General features: G+C 39.2%; 1 protein-coding gene across 1 annotated transcript in view; it reads right to left on the minus strand.

Moving 5' to 3' along the window:
* wdr93 (WD repeat domain 93) overlaps positions 1-12,697 on the minus strand; it is a 69,071-nt gene that overhangs the window by 36,914 nt on the left and 19,460 nt on the right.

Here is a 12,697-nt window from a genome sequence, read left to right on the forward strand (position 1 = left end):
CAGAAGGCATTTGATAAGGTCCCACATAGGAGATTGGTGGGTAAAATCAAAGCTCATGGCATTGGGGGGAAGACATTGACATGGATAGAAAACTGGTTGGCAGATAGAAAACAAAGGGTAGCGGTGAATGGGTGTTTCTCGGAATGGCAGGTGGTGACTAGTGGGGTGCCACAGGGCTCAATATTGGGAGCACAGCTGTTTACGATTTACGTAAATGATTCAGATGAAGGCATTGAGAATAACATCAGCAAGTTTGCTGATGATACTAAACTGGGTGGCAGTGTGATATGTGATGAGGATATTAGGAGAATTCAGGGTGACTTGGATAGGCTGGGTGAGTGGGCAGATACTTGGCAGATGATGTTTAATGTGAATAAGTGTGAGGTTATCCACTTTGGGAGTAAGAACGGGAAGGCAGATTATTATCTGAATGGTGTAAAGTTAGGTAAGGGAGAAATACAAAGAGATCTAGGAGTCCTTGTTCATCAGTCACTGAAGGTGAATGAGCAAGTGCAGCAGGCAGTGAAGAAGGCTAATGGAATGTTGGCCTTTATTACAAAGGGAATTGAGTACAAGAGCAAGGAAATCGTCTTGTATTTGTACAGGGCCCTGGTGAGACCACACCTGGAGTATTATGTACAGTTTTGGTCTCCAGGGTTAAGGAAGGACATCCTGGCTGTAGAGGAAGTGCAGCATAGATTCACAAGGTTAATTCCTGGGATGTCCGGACTGTCTTACGCAGAGAGGTTAGAGAGACTGGGCTTGTACATGCTGGAATTAAGGAGATTGAGAGGGAATCTGATTGCAACATATAAGATTATTAAGGGATTGGACAAGATAGAGGCAGGAAATATGTTCTAGATGCTGGGAGAGTCCAGTACCAGAGCACATGGTTTGAGAATAAGGGGTAAGTCATTTAGGTCAGAGTTAAGGAAAAACTTCTCCCAGAGAGTTGTGGGGGTCTAGAATGCACTGTCTCAGAAGGCAGTGGAGGCCAATTCTCTGGATGCTTTCAAGAAGGAGCTAGATAGGTATCGTATGGATAGGAGAATCAAGGGATATGGGGACAAGGCAGGAACCGGGTATTGATAGTAGATGATCAGCCATGATCTCAAAATGGCGGTGCAGGCTCGAAGGGCCGAATGGTCTACTTCTGCACCTATTGTCTATTTCCCATGCCCGAAAAAGTTAGAACAAAACAGTTGCCTTTAAACACCCTTGCTCTTGAATCACGTAATCTGTAAAATAAATATTTTTAAAATTAAAAATAAAAAAAAAATCTAGAAATACTCAGAAAACCAGTCAGCCTCTGTGGAGAGAGAACAGAATTATCTTTTATCAGACATTTATTGTCAATTTGAAATATTAACTATTTCTCTCTCTCTGCAGGAAGAGAAACCAAGGAACTACTTACTATCTGACTTGTACATTTCCATCAATATTTGTTTAAACTTGGTGTTTGCATTATCAGCAGGGTTTATTGTTTATTCATTGTTTTTGAAATGTTCTTACAACTGTACATCAAATAAAATTTTAGAGTTCAAGGGGGCAGCAGTCAAAATTCCAATTTATCTAAAAGTTTTAAACAACTTTTAGTTAAATCATCCCATGAAATAATTTACTAAAAAAAAGTTTTATATTTCTATTAGGCTTAAAAGGCATGTTAAAGCAGCCCTCATCTGGAAAAACTGCTTGTTTGGTCTTTACTTTCCTTGGAGCAATATTGTATCAAAGCTTAAAATGTTGCACAAAATAGAACTAGTCATGCATATCAAGCCTCAGAAACCTATCATCTGTGAGCTACTGTTGTGGAAGAGTAGAATTTTGGTGGACAATGCTAGATGGAACAACACACACAAAATGCTGAAGAAACTCAGCAGGCCAGACAGCATCTATGGAAAAGGGTACCGTTGATGTTTTGGGCTGAGACCCTTTATTCGGACCCCGGTGAATTCAGGACTTGGCTTGACACATCGACTATACTCTTTAGTACAGATGCTGCCTGGCCTGCTGAGTTCCTTCAGCATTTTGTGTGTTGCTTGGATTTCCAGCATCTGCAGATTTTTTTCTTGTTAATGCTAGATGGACACTGGATGAAGGGGTGAAGTGGGAGGGGATTAAGAAGAGTCATAGTGAAGAGATGTTAGTCAGAGAGGATAATCTGATACAGGGTGATGTAGATGATCATCAGTTAGATTCAATTCTGAGAGGAGATCAGGGTGGATCAGCAATTCATCCGAAGAGTAGATCAGAGAATCAAGCAGTTGATGGAAGTGAAGATGAGCAGCAAATTAGGCATTTGAGCAGAGAGATCAATTATTTACAACCTATGTTTATGAGCTGGATGTAGGGACTGAGTGAAGTGCAGTTAAATTTGCCACAAAGAAAGGTGCATTAGCGACCTATAAAGAGGATACTGAAAGCCTACAAAGAGAAATGACTAGGTGAATCAAATGGACAAAACATTGATAAATGGAGTATAATGAGAAGTTTGGAAGAAATAATAAATAATAAACAAAGTATTATTTAAGTTCAGAGAGTGTATCAAATGTTGTGGTACAAAAGGATCTCATTTCCTAGTACAGGAAATACAAAAAAGTACACCAAGTAATCTGGAAGCTAATCAAATATTGATCTTCATTGCAAGAGGTATTAAGTATAAAAGTAGGGTAGGTTTGATGCAATTTGGCAAAATACTCCTGAGATCACAATTGAAACACTTATAAAATGGTGGTTTCCATTCTTAAGAAAAGATATACTTGTATTGGAAACATTGCTTTGTTGATTCTTAGAATGAATAGTGAGATATATGAAGAAGGGTTTCGGCCCAAAATGTCAAATGTACTTTTTTCCATAGATGCTGCCTGGCCTGCTGAGTTCCTCCAGCATTTTGTGTGTGTTGCATGAAGACAGATTAAGCAGTTTAGGCTTATATTCAATGGCATTTAGAAGAAAGAGAGATCTCTTCATTGAAACATATAAAATTTCCACGACTGACAGCATGGGTGCTGAGAAGACAGTTTCCTCTAATGAGGAACTTAGGAAGCTTATTTTCAGATTAAGGGGACACAGAAATGAGGAAGAATTTCTTCTCTTGAGATTGAAATCTGGAGATTGACAGACACTTAAATTACCAGAGAGATAAGGAGAAACACATTGCATTCCATTTTCTGTGATGTTAACTACTCACTTAGCTTCTACAGTACTGTGCAAGTCGTAGGCAAATACATTTACGGATAGGGTGCCTAAGACTTTTGCATAGTACTGTATTTGTCGACTGTTGTGGAGTGTGAGTTTGTAAATCTGGAGGGAGTGGAGGATGTTGGGAATGGCAAGGATGGAGTGCCACCGGAGGGGTGTGGGACAGCTTGCAAAGGAATGCCAGGGCAGGGAGAGGCGCAGGTGTAAATATACCCAACCCTGAGACACCAGGCAAGGGTCATTGATTCCAAACAATTGATTTATTGATCATCATATAATGTCTCTCTGGTGCACCCTGCTACCACCACCACCCCTTCTCTTTTCTCAACCACGATTCTCCTTTCCCTGCCTCTTTCCCACTCTCAGTCTACAATAAAGACCCATATCAGATTTATCATCATTCACATATGCCATAAAATTTGGTTTTTTTGCAGCAGCAGTACAATGCATTACATAAAATTATTACAGTACTGTGCAAAGGTCTTGTGCCTAAAACTTCTGCACAGTACTGTATATATTGCAGTCTCATTACTATTCATATTCCCACTTAGATCAGTATTGTCAGGAACTTGGAAATGTTATAGATTGTGCCTTCAGTCAATTGTCAACATACACATTCAGATTTACTTCCACGTGTACATGAAAACACATAGTAAAATGTGTTGTAAGGACCATATATTTCGACTCTTTGTTTTCTGCACCGCACCTAATCTGCATAAGAATTATTACCTCCAAAATGCTTAACTTCATTCACCAATCTCTTGCATGGGTTTGTTTTTAAAATCTTTCTGAATCTCCAAGTATCACATACTCACTGGTTCCCTTCAATAACACTACTAGATCTATCTTCAAAGAATTCCAATAGATTATTCAAACATGATTTCCATTCACAAATTTAAGCTGACATAATTGCTTAATCATATTATTATTTTCTTAGTTTCATTTCTTATTTTTTATTATGGATTCAGCATTGATCAGCTGCCAATATCATGCTGGCAAGACTGTCATATGGGAAGAAATTAAATGGGCTAGACATTTATTAGAGTTTGGTAAAAACAGAGGTGACCTCATTGAGACATACAGTACACAATACTAAGAGTACTCAACAGGGTAGATACTGGCAAGGTGTTTCCCTGGCTATGGGAAATCAATGATAAGTCCTAATGTGTAAGTTTTTCTGTTCTCCCTCAGTATATTTTGGATCCACATCCAGGGTTGTTCATACTAACTGACAGAATATAATATTTAAGACATTAAAAATTCCAAATTGTATTTATTATAATAGGCCACTTTTTGACATGCTACTTCTGACCCTGAAATATTGATGTTTGAATTTTAACAGTTCATGAATTTTAAATAGGTTAGAATTTTCTGCTTTAAGAAAACAAGGTAAAGCAGTAGGCAGAAGGATTTCTCACTAATGTGCTGTATACATGCTAGCAACCCGTGGTGTAAATTGAGAGGTTTCGATACTACATTTTATTTGATGTTTTATAACTAATATAAAACCTATAATTATCCAATATAACCAATAATGATAAGAAATGATATCCCCCCTCATTTTGAAACTCTATAAATTATTTTTAGCTGTGAACTGTCATTTCTATGGGGACAATCATTTGAGAAGTTAGCTACCATTTTTGCACATTAATCAGCAGAGTGGGAGTTGAAATGAGAAAAATAAGCAAGACACCTCTTAACATTCATATATATGTTCTAAGCCCCCTGCATCAGGGAAACAATCTCAATGTACAAGTAGTCTTGTGTTATGCAACCTTTACAAGCTCAGTAAAATTATACCAATTGTCCTCCCACCAACGTTCTGAATAACGATATTTTCTGAACTATTAACATCTTACTTCCTGTGTAGTTACAGCTCTAATATTTTACTTTCAATACTTTCTCTGTATCTTTCTAACAATTACTTTCCTACACTTATTTCATATTATATGTAATTATTCATGGCAAAGCAGAATAATTGATTTTTTGAAGGAATTCTGAAATGTGCCACTCATCTAGTAAAATTATCCTGAAGGATAACATGGGCCAAATTTGATTGCTTGGTGCTGTCATTGCCAACTAACTGGACTCTGAACGCACATATTCATTCCTCAAACATTCTTTATTTTACAAATGATTTACAATCTTGAAGCTTTGATCAACCCTCAGGATGCTTTCATCTCACATCCTGTGATTCACTGCCAAGGATTTTTTGTATTTCCATGTTTCATTCCTTACCTCACCAGTTCAGTTCTTATCTATGTGCTCTCTCATGCACATAGCTGGGCATTTGCCTGACAAATTAGCTGTTCACCCGAGACATAAATCCTTATTTTCATTTTTAAGTTGTTGATTAACTCTCTGTGCAGTTACAGCTCTAACATTTTACTTCCAATATTTTGACTATATCCTTCTAACAAGTACTTTCTAAATTTATTTCACTTTATAAAACTATGAAGTGCATTCTGCTCTTGAATAGCCTCAACTGTGGCCCAAGAATTACACTTTGTCCTTTGAGTGATAAGGTTATGGTGTTGTCCCATTATGGAGATTTTAGCACACATCTAGGCCAGAGGTTCCCAATCTAGGATCCATGGACCCTTCAGTTAACGGTAGGGGGCCATGGCATAAAAACAGTTTGGGAACCCCTAATCTAGGCTGACATTTCAGCACTGTACCAAGTGTTACTGATTCCAATTTGCCTTCTTTTCAATAAGGCATTAAACTGAAGCCCAAGCAAACATAAAAACTATTATAATTATATTCTGAAGAATAATCTTTGACCCTCTAAGCACTTACCCCATAATTGATAATGCTAAAAAAATGATAATTATTAAACAGATAAATGGAATCTTGCTCAATGCACATTGATTACATTGTTTTCAACATTACATGTACCTATATTGGAAAAATAACTTAAGCAGCTGTAAAGGATATCAAGAAGCCTCAATCTCTTAGTTTAAATCCTACTTAATTGCAAAAACATTTTTTTTCTGAAATGACAATTAAATGCTGATTAAGCTATGGGTGGCTATTACACTAAGTCATAGATATAGAAAGTTTTCAAATTTGAATCTTTTGGCTAATTTAGCAGCAATAAAGATATTGAAGCAGCTCTTTTTAATAATGTACAAAACCTCTGAAATCAATACAAACAACATGAAAAAACCAAGAGTAAGGTAGATAGTTCTTTATTTGTGCATGGGAAAGTGGAAAATCAAATGTAATATTGGGGCACTAAACAAGAACTCATGGAGAATTGCTACTTCAGCAATTCTTCAGCAGTTTAGTCGAGGTTTAGTAGCTCTCAGAGGACAGTATATCAGTGAGCCTCAATTCAGTCAGGAAAGCAAGGAAAAATAACAAAGACAAGAGACAGAAAGCAAATTGCACTTTACTTCTCCTTTAGATCACATTAGAGATTTTTCCAAGTCAATTACAAAGCATCAATAAATCGGCCCAGCCATTTCTGGGTGCAATGCAATTTAGAACATCTGTCGTTTTCCTAGTATCAAGAGTTTTGCACAATACTGCAGTAATTTTATGTATTGCACTGTACTGCTGAAAAAAAAAACCCAAATTACATTACATAAGTGAGTGATGATAAACATGATTCTGATATAGAAACATAGAAAAACTACAACAACAAAGTTGTACCAAACATGTCCCAACCTTAGAAATTACTAGGCTTACCCATAGCCCTCTATTTTTCTAAGCTCCATGTACCTATCCAAAAGTCTCTTAAAATACCCTATCATATCCACCTCCACCACTGTTGCCAGCAGCCAGTTCCACGCACTCACCACTCTCCAAGTACAAAACTTACCCTGACATTGCCTCTGTAACTACTCCCCAGCACCTTAAACCTGTGTTCTCTTGTGGCAACCATTTCAGCCCAGGGAAAAAGCCTCCGATTATCCACACGATCAATGCCTCTCATCATTTTATACACCTCTATCAGGTCACCCCTCATCCTCCATTGCTTCAAGGAGAAAAGGCCAAGTTCACTCAACATGTTCTCATAGGACATGCTCCCCAGTCCAGGCAACATCCGTGTAAATCTCCTCTGCACCCTTTCTATGGCTTCCACATCCTTCCTGTAGTGAGGCGACCAGAACTGAGCACAGTACTGCAAGTGTGGTCTGACCAGGGTCCTACACAGCTGCAACATTATCTCTTGGCTCCTAAGTTCAATTCCATGACTCATGAAGGCCAATACACCATACGCCTTCTTAACCAGAGTCTTTTCTTTCTTTTTACAGTATTTTTATTCAGAAGAAAAAACAAGATTAACAGAGTGCAACACATAGATACAACTCAACATAAATTGTGTACATTCATATATTGTAATAAAATTGATCAAAATGTTATAGCATATCACATAAAGGTATACCACTCTGTAATCAAAAATTTAAAGATAGGTCATACATCATAAAAGAAATTTTTTATATAAAAAAAAGGTCAACCCCCACCAACTACCAAAGAAAAAACCTGATGGATGATAATGGATAATTAGAAAAAAAAACATATTCGCTTAAAGAGAAGATAGAAATATACATAAAAGTCTGTGCACTGTTAAACTTTATAAATTGGAAAAGTAATTTAGGAAAGGTCCCCAGAAATCATAAAAAGATTGTTTCGAATTTAAGACTGAGCAGCCGATCTTCTCTAAATTTAAATAAGACATAATATCGTGTAGCCATTGAAGATATGTAGGAGGGGTAGACTCCATCCATTTAAGCAAGATTGCTCTCCTTGCTAAAAGAGAGGTAAAAACTAAAACCTGTAGGTTAGGAGTATTTAAAGTTATATCTTCATTTGCAATAATACCAAACAAGGCAGTAAGGGGATTTGGATCAAATTGGACCCAAAAAAGTTGTGAGAAGGTATGAAATACTTCCTGCCAAAACTTTTCAATTATAGGGCAAAATCAAAACATATGAATTAAAGAGGCATTAGCAGAGTTGCATTTATTACAAAGTGGAGAAATGTTCGGATAAAAACTGGACAGCTTCTGTTTAGAAATATAAGCTCAATGAACCACTTTAAATTGTAGAAGAGAATGACAAGCACAGAAAGATGATTTATTAACCCATTTAAGAATTTTTTTTCCATCTTTCATCAGAAATCTGACAATTTAGGTCATCCTCCCAAGCTTTTTTTATTTTATATAAAAAGTCTTGTCTAGAATCAATCACAAGCTATAGATACCGGTAATAGAACCATTAACAAAAGGTTTTAAATTTAAAAGATCATCCAGTAAATTTTCTTGAATAAAGTTACAATATTTGCAACCCTCCAATCCTCTGGAACCAATCCCGTCCCTATTGATGATGCAAAGATGATCACCCAAGGCTCAGCAATCTCCTCCCTCACCTCCCACGGTAGCCTGGAGTACATCTCATCCGGGCCCGGCGACTTATCCAACTTGATGCTTTCCAAAAGCTCCAGCACATCCTCTTTCTTAATATCTACATGCTCAAGCTTTTCAGTCTGCTGCAAGTCATCACTACAATCACTAAGATCCTTTTCCATAGTGAATACTGAAGTATTCATTAAGTACCTCTGCTATTTCCTCCAGTTCCATACACACTTCCCCACTGTCACACTTGATAGGTCCTATTCTTTCATGTATTATCCTCTTGCTCTTCACATACTTGTAGAATGCCTTGGGGTTTTCCTTAATCCTGCCCACCAAGGCCTTCTCATGACGCCTTCTGGCTCTCCTAATTTCTTTCTTAAGCTCCTTCCTGTTAGCCTTATAATCTTCTAGATCTCTAACACTACCTAGATCTCTGAACCTTTTGTAAACTTTTCTTTTCTTCTTGACTAGGTTTATTACAGCCTTTGTACACCACGGTTCCTGTACCCTACCATAACTTCCCTGTCTCATTGGAACATACCTATGCAGCACTCCACATAAATATCCCCTGAACATTTGCCACATTTCTTCTGTGCTTTTCTCTGAGAACATCTGTTTCCAATTTAAGCTTCCAATTTCCTGCCTAATAGCCTCATAATTCCACTTACTTGTTTAAACGCTTTTCTAACTTGTCTGTTCTTGTCTCTCCAATGCTATTGTAAAGGAGATAGAATTATGATCACTAGCTCCAAAATGCTCTCCCACTGAGAGATCTGACACCTGACCAGGTTCATTTCCCAATACCAAATCAAGTACAGCCTCTCCTCTTGTAGGCTTATCTAGATACTGTGTCGAGAAACCTTCCTGAACACATCTAACAAACTCCACCTCATCTAAACCCCATGCTCCAGGGAGATTCCAATCGATATTTGGGAAATTAAAATCTCCCCTCACGACAACTCTGTTATTATCACGCCTTTCCAGGCTCTGTTTCCGTACTTGCTCTTTGATATCCCTGTTATTATTGGGCGGCCTATAAAAAACACCCAGTAAAGTTATTGAACCCTCCCTGTTCCTAACCTCTACCCACAGAGACTCCGTAGATAATCCCTCCATGGCATCCAGCTTTTCTGCAGCCAGGACACTATCTCTGATCAACAGTGCCACACCCCCACCTCATTTGCCTCCCTCCCTGTCCTTTCTGAAAGATCTAAAACCCAGCACTTGAAGTAACCATTCCTGTCCCTGAGCCATCCAAGTCTCTGTGATGGTCACCACATCATATCTCCAAATACTGATCCTCGCTCTAAGCCAGGGGTATCAAACTCATTTTAGGTCACGGGCCGGATTGAGAAAAATGCGACTTCATGCGGGCCGGATCAGTTGTGCACGTGCGAATCCACTCCCACAGCTTTCGTTGCCTTCATTTTTTCAACCTGCTCTCATGTGTCTCAGTCTGTGCTATATCTAAAATTGTTTCACTTTACGAATTTCGTTTTTTATGAAGCAGATTGTCTAGCAAGCATTCTTTTTATGATCAGTATTAATTTACAGTCATAGATTACAGGAAAGTAGGCAACGAGAAAGAAATGATGCTATTTCGGCTAAGATTGTTTTGGGAGCCATACCTTTTCCATTAATAAACCGTTTGAAATCAAGCATTAGCAAACACAAATGTAGACCTAATGTAGGGGTGTCAAACTCAAATACACAATGGGCCAAAATTTAAAAATCGGTACAAGTCGAGGGCCAGACTGGTTCAGCGTTTATTGCAAAACTTATTGAAATGAATTTATTACACATATTAACCTGGAACTAACAAAGCTTAGGTTATTGCCTACAAAAACAGCATTGAACAGTAAGTAAATAAAAAATCAGTTGCATTTATTTCTTATGGCTTTATCTGCAGCTTTTCCGGAGTAATTTCTAATGAAAACATTTTTCCACAGGCCAACGCTCTGTGATTCACACTAGTCTAAGCCAGATACTTGGCATCTCATCTTGGATGCAAGTTCATCAATGTTTGGAGTCAGGCTCTGAGCTGAGGAAATCCTCAGAATTGAGTGAAGGTGTTCATCAGAAAGACGACTGCTGTGTGATGTTTTGTTTATCTTCATCAAAGAGAACAGTTGTTCACACAGATATGTGCTGCCAAACATAGAGAGCATTTGAGCAGCTTGGGTACACAGCTGGGGCATTGTGTCGGGAATGAAACGTAGAAACTGTGCAGCGCCCACCGAGTCATACTTTGCCTTGAGTGTGTCACTACATTGGAGTTCAATCAGCTCCATTTATATGTTGGTTAGTGTGCTTTCCACGTCAGCTGCAAAAGGATTACTGAGCAGTTCAAACCTGCTTTTTTGGGCTTCAAAGTCGGCAAATCGCCGTGTGAAGTCGGAACCAAGTATGCTAAGTTTTTCAGCAAACTTTGCACGTGGGAACACTGCGGTAGAAACCTGCTCTTTCATAGTTTGGCAACACGGAAAATGGCTCAAGTTTTCTTGCTGCATCTGCGTCTCCCACAGGCGCAGCTTGGTTTTAAAAGCCCTCACTGCAGCGTACATGTCTGTGATCACACGACCCCGCCCCTGAAGCTGCAGGTTGAGCGCATTGAGATGGCTCGTGATGTCACACAGAAACGCCATTTCACAAAGCAACTTTTTATCCCAGAGCTCTGTTGTGTCTTTCCCTTTGCTTTCCATGAACTGTCAGATCTCTTCACGCAACTGGAAACATCTTTTCAGCACTTTTCCTTGGCTTAACCATCGCACCTCTGTGTGATAGGGCAAATCATTATATTCTGAACCCAACTCCTCCAGAAATGACTTGAACTCGCGGTGATTTAAACCTTTGGCTCTTATGAAGTTAATTGCTCGTGTTATGGTGTTCATTATATGTTCCATTTTCAAGGCTTTGCCACACAACGATTCCTGGTGTATGATGCAGTGATAAGCTGTCAGCTCACCTGCGCCGTTTTCCTCCCGCATCTTCTCCCGGATCCTGCCCACCAATCCACTCTTTTGACCGCACATCGCGGGCTTCTGTTTCTTGTCCAGATGCTTGTATTTGTCGTGGTGTTTTGTTTCATAGTGTCATCTTACGTTATATTCTTTAATTACAGCCACACCGTCTCCGCACACAAGACAAATAGGTTTGCCCTTTATATCTGCGAACATATACTCTGCTTCCCACCTGCCTTGAAAACCCCTGTTTTCAAAGTCCACCTTTCGTTCAGCCATTTTTGGGGTGAGGGATAGCTGAAAGTTGACCACACGTGACTAGCGCCGTAACGATGCTGATGAGAGAGTAAGGCAAGTGCGAGCAATGCACTGGCAGTGCATTGTGGGATTTGTAGTATTAGTGGTGCATGCAATATACCGGCGGGCCAGCTCTAATAGAAAAAAAATTTATTCATTAATGATATTCAGGAAATAAACCAGGGAAACCGAATAAACACTAAAAACCCTGAAAACCTGGTACCTGAATAAACTCAGCATTAGCCATATCATACGCCATAGGCGCTTCGATTACTGGGGCCAGCTTTAATAGTAATTAGATATTATCTCGCGGGCCAAAGATAATTCCACCTCGGGCCGGATTTGGCCCTCGGGCCTTGAGTTTGACATATATGCCCTAAGCTCATCCGCTTTGATATGGGTCTCTATTGAGGACTGAGAGTGGCAAGTTGGCAGGGAAAGGAGAATCATGGTTGGGAAAAGGGTAAGGGAGAGGGAAGGGAGTGGGAAGTACAAAAAAGACATTCTGTTATGATCAATAAACCAGTTGTTTGGAATCAAATGACCTTGCCTGGTATCTCAGGGCTGTGTGTGTCTGCACCCACACCATCTTCCAACCTGGCACTCCTTCTCTGCCACATGTCCCATCCCCCTCCCCCCGGCACTCCCCCCTCACCAAACCCAACATCCTTTGCTCCCGCCAGATTTATAAATTTCACCCTCTGCTCCACGTTGACAAATACAGTACTGTGTGAAACGCTTAGGCACCCTAGCTATATACATACACAGGTAGGCTTTTGCATGGTACTATATATCTAAAAGTCTCATTTCAATACACAGAGCCCATTTCTGCATTTATCGATAGAAGCTGAATGTCAATATTATAACCCGTGACCTG

The sequence above is a fragment of the Hypanus sabinus genome, chromosome 28 (genome assembly GCF_030144855.1).
Source record: "Hypanus sabinus isolate sHypSab1 chromosome 28, sHypSab1.hap1, whole genome shotgun sequence".
Lineage (NCBI taxonomy): Eukaryota > Metazoa > Chordata > Chondrichthyes > Myliobatiformes > Dasyatidae > Hypanus > Hypanus sabinus.